The 5,026-nt window shown below is 39.6% G+C and overlaps 1 long non-coding RNA gene across 2 annotated transcripts; it reads right to left on the bottom strand.

Annotated features, from left to right (window-relative positions):
• Positions 1-450: 450 nt before the first annotated feature.
• On the bottom strand, positions 451-3,261 carry LOC128456058 (uncharacterized). Of its 2 annotated transcripts, XR_008341785.1 has the most exons (5): positions 3,169-3,261; positions 2,577-2,759; positions 1,871-1,957; positions 964-1,111; positions 451-731 (listed from the first exon to the last, which is right to left on the bottom strand). It is a non-coding gene; the product is annotated as an uncharacterized LOC128456058 (long non-coding RNA). The 2 variants fall into 2 exon arrangements; XR_008341786.1 differs by lacking the exons at positions 451-731; positions 964-1,111 and adding an exon at positions 1,119-1,743.
• Positions 3,262-5,026: the final 1,765 nt, after the last annotated feature.

The following is a 5,026-nucleotide window of genomic DNA, read 5'->3' as shown; positions in this document are numbered from 1 at the left end:
TACAGATTAAAGTCAAACATCTATTGCTAGCCTCTGTGTTGATTTCTTTAATGTTAAGAATGTTTCTCATAAGACCTTATCAGATGCATTGTGAAACATCTGGGTCACCTAATTTTAATGTAAACAAGAGGGTGAACTCTTGACTAATGACTAATTTTGCACTGAAACACAAACTTGATGTTACACATCTTAAACAATGATATGGGTGTCCCTAGACAACCAGACCTGTGTGCTTTGCTGTGACTATAAATGACTGGAACCTCAGATAAAGAAAGTTATTTTCTGACTTCAATTACTGAGGCATTCTCTACAGAATGTAATGTGCCCATTCTACTTCAGATTCATTGGATCATTGTGTGTTTATGTTGCTTAAAGAAGAGCATTCACTGCTTTAATGTAATCAGCATCTTATCTGCCAATATCATGGTGTAGAAGTGCAAGGAAATACCATTATGTTATGATCAATGTCATTTATTGTGCACAAACATTATATTAAGGCATCTGCTGGAAATGATATGATCAACAATTCTCATGCAAAAAATACTTTAAAAACTACACAAATAGTGTTTTGGAGAGGGGGGTTTCAGAGGGAGGGGGCAGCTCTGGAGAAAGGTCTGTCAATCCAGGTCTGCTGCTTGGTGTGATGGAGACATGAGGTTAGCATCAGGAGCGGAGGCTGCAGGAGGGACCGTGGAGCTGAGGCACACCTGTACTGCTTTTCTTGAGAAGAACTGAAGGACACAAACAAACCATAGTGTTAAATTATGAAGATGGTTCCCACTGATTTTTTTTTTAAACATAAACGTCAGACAGGCCACTAAAAACTAAAAATGCTGAAGCTAACAGCTACCACACAGCAAGCTAATGCCTTCCTAAGGCTGCCAGGGAGTAGCATGAGTAGCATTGTAGCAACAGAGTGTAGCTAATCACAGCCCTCACAGTTCTTCATCAGTGGAGAAGTACCTCGCCATGTTTTCATCTTCAGAGGAGTCATCCAAAGACTGTGCTGCTGTTCCAGAATATGTCAGGCCCGCTGCAGCCTGCTGGGCTTGAACTCTGAGCACGCAGAGTAGGCCCTCACGTCCCGTCTCAGTAAATGCATCAGTACTGCCTGAGAATATATGATAAAAAACAAAACGTCTCAATAGTGCGTTTGTGTGTATGTATACATACACACATACAGGGCTTTCTTTTCTACAGAAATATTTTTCCTGAGTTGATGACTCAGCTTATTGCCATCTAGAATGTGAAACCAAATATATTTTTTGGTGTACCCATACAAGATGTCCAATGTAACACCAATAAAATCCAATCTACTACACTACGGTTTTAATGCCTCTGCAATAGCGAGTCGCCGGAGGCATAACTGCATGTTTTCGGATTGTCTAACTTTGTATTTGTCTTAAAGTAAAAAGGTCAAGGCCACACTGACCTCATCTTATGGTTTCAGTTGTCAAGAGATACAGTGTCATTTATATGAGAGAAAATATGTAGAAATATGTAGACGGACACTGCACTGGTTAGCGGAGTCATACAACGCAGTGCGGTAATTCTAGTGTAGTTTTTTTGTAATAAATGGGTTATCTATTTTTACAATCTACAAAAAGTTATCTATACATTTGGTCACAGAATGTTACACAAATAAATTGGCATTAAAGTTGGCACCTTGCTGTCTGGCCAGTCTGACGATGCAGCTGAAAAGTCCATCAAGGGCTTTCTGCAGGTAATTTGGATTGTTTGTTTCTTGTGAAGAGGAGAATAACATGAATTCATACCAATATTACTTTACAATCAAACCTTTTTGTGTTAACCTTGTGTAAACAGAGTCAAAGGACATTGTACAACAATGACACACATTTTTCCACAGTACCTGTCGTTCACTACTGAACTTCTGACACCCATTACTGGACTGTGTCTTCCTGTAGAGTGGTGATGTTCTCAACGTTCTTTTCACAGTCTGTCAAAACAAAATTAGAGTTACAAATGTTAATGCCCCACAACCCATTGCAGATACGGTTGTATTTGCACACCACATCGGATCAAAACAAAACTGCAGTCTGTGAAACAAGCAGTTTTGGTAGATATAAGGGAAATGCTAATATTTCTGCATGAAACATATTCAGTCCCTTAAGCAAAATAACAATGATGGCAGGCCGCAACCTCGATGCCTTCGTCTGCTTTGCTTACAGACTAGTTTGCGGAGTCTCGTGCTGCCGCCCACTGACCGATACATCATCGCTCTTTTCTGAAACTAATGAAGGCAAATTCACACATGTAGACAGAAATAATCAGTATAAATTAAAAGGTGTAAAGATTGCTAACATTATGTTTGATGGGGGTCATCATTATACATAACAGAGGAAAACTTTGCACATGTATTCCTTAAATTTACTTGCCTTCCTGTGGAAAAAGTTGTTTTCCCAGTTAAACAATCACAGCAGGGAAGCATGATTGATCAAAATTCTTTCAGTGTGATATAAACTTGTATTTCAGCAAGCGTACTTTGGGGATTTAATAAAAATGTATATTTGGCAAATTATATAAAATGGTTTTTCTGGTATGTAACTTAAAAGTACCTCTTTAATGGTAGGATCATTTCTCTCCCTCATCTTCCTCGTGGTACGTGGATGATGTTAGTGGGCTCAACCCGGCTTCTCTTTCTCTCCAGGCTGCCCTTCCTGCTCTTCATCAAGCAAAACAAACTGTTCGGTCCAAGTTGTTGACGTTAATGAAACTCCTGTAGCTTCACTTTGATCCTCCTTGATTAAAAAACAGAACATAGCAATTGTTTTATAAAATGAATCGCAACTCCATAACATGAAAACATTATTGTCATAGTGCATACTATACATTAAACCAAATTGACCTGATATTGTGGAGTAATAGTAGAGAAATACAGTCCTTATTAATCTAAAGCATTCATAAATCAAATTCATGTTTATATTTATATTGTAGCGTCCCTCAATGATGAGCTAAGCGTCTTGAACTGGTTTTCAACAACCATGTATTCACCTCCCAGGTAGCACAGGCTACCGTGGGCTGAAGCATGTGGCTAACAATGGCGTATTAGCTGATGAACAGCGTCCATAGTGTGGATTGACGGACTCTCTCCGCACTCGGACTGTAAACCTAGATCGTAACGATCTTTAAAAACAATAAACTACTTACCTGACAGAAGGAAGATGACATCGTGGTCTTCCAAGCGCGCCGTGTTTATGACGCAGCCCCTAGTTAAAAGGACTGGTTGTTTACAAATAGGGTTTTTACGACAGCCACACGTCATGTCCGCTCGCGCACTCGGCCGCTCGCGCACTCGCAGGTTCCTTCTCATTAGAGATGTAATCTAGCCTCAAATATTACTATTATATAACAAGAATAACATTCACGATCACTGAAGGACACCAGGCAGGGACTGTGATTTAAACACCAAGCTGCGCCGTGGTGGCATGGCAACCGTCATAGCAACGATAAAAACATGCGTGATAACTATTAAAATATTTATCATAAGCACGAACTGGCTGAAGACTGTGGAAGCAAAGAGCACATTTCTCGCTAGAAATGGTGTCAGAATGTATTTTTATGCCCAAACTAAGTTACAAAATTATATTTTTATCTGAAAAAACAGGGAATCTCCGCCATGTTTTCCTCTCCGCAGACGGGAGCTTGAGAGTCACGTGACCTGAGAACACGCCAATGCAAAACAATGGGAGGACTAAATGTTACCATCTCACAATCTGAGAGGCCAGATTGTGAGATGGTAACGTCGTTCCAAGTGGACCAACGTTGCCATTGAACGTTTTCTGATGAGACTGGGTTGCAACATTAGATATACTCAAGTATTCCATAAAAAAAAACATAAGGACATATCCACACTTAGACATTAATAACAAAGCAGAACAATTATTAAGGAAATCTTTCACTTCCTTGTGAACAACGTAATGGAATAAGTTATATCCTGTTGATTAGTTACCAGTAGGACAGTTATCAAACTTTAGCCTCTCTCAGCACCTTGCTAGAAAGAAAGTAAGCATATCTCACAAAATGTTGAACTTTTGCTCCAACGATCTAAAGAATCATTTCATGAGACTTCCAGTATAAAATATTTAAAGATATCAAAAATGTAATGGGACAAGAAAGAGACCTGGGAACACAAATACTGAAGGGGAAAAACTATAACCTCACATTTTTGGCTTTATAAATGTAACTACAGCAGTTAAATGTTTCCAAAACAAAACGAGGAAGAAAAATCAAATTACATTTAAAAGAAGCACAGCTTTTTCTGTCAAACAGTTAAAACAAAGATGAACTGTCCTCACCTGAGTTTAAATTCAGTTGGTTTATGACCTGGTTTTACTTTTTAAGGCATCATTACAACAGTGAAACATAGACAATGTCATATATCATATGTTTGCTGCAACATTTCACTGAAGGTAAAACTAAGCTGTAAAATGTTTAAACCTATGACCGTGTTTTTATGGTCACATCATTCTATCAAATAGAAACATCTAGAATATATTGTGCGTCATTCTAGACACATTATCTCAACATCCAGCCTGATGCATTGGACACCTTTGGAAACTTTACTGTGGGTTTGAACAATTTAAGATGGAAGATGGAGCCAGTAAGTGGTTCACTTTACGAGTTGTCATAAACAAGGGACTTTTCACCTGTACCTTTCCCTCTCAACCCTTTTCAGATTTTCCTCCAATTTTGAGTCGTGTATTAATTTTCTTTACCTTTGCATCACTGGTGACCGTGATGGAGCCTTGGTGGAGCCGTGGCGTCGCCCCACCCGTTACTTCTCTTTACCTCAGCAGACAGGGCGGCAGGGTTCCTGCAGACGCACAGAAGACGGAGAGAGTGAGGCAGAGACAGAGGAGAGGTAAACAGAGAAATAGAGAGAGAGAGTGTGTGTGTAAACTATCTGCAGTCGCTCGGCTGCTGGACAGGATGCTGCTGCTGTAACATCCTTAATCTGACTGGCAAGGCCTGATGCTGATCTGACAGCTCCTGCTGATGGACTGTG

Source organism: Pleuronectes platessa, chromosome 14 (genome assembly GCF_947347685.1).
Source record: "Pleuronectes platessa chromosome 14, fPlePla1.1, whole genome shotgun sequence".
Taxonomy (NCBI): Eukaryota; Metazoa; Chordata; class Actinopteri; order Pleuronectiformes; family Pleuronectidae; genus Pleuronectes; species Pleuronectes platessa.
Note: the sequence above shows the minus strand (reverse complement) of the source record. Positions and strands in the feature narration are given on the sequence as shown.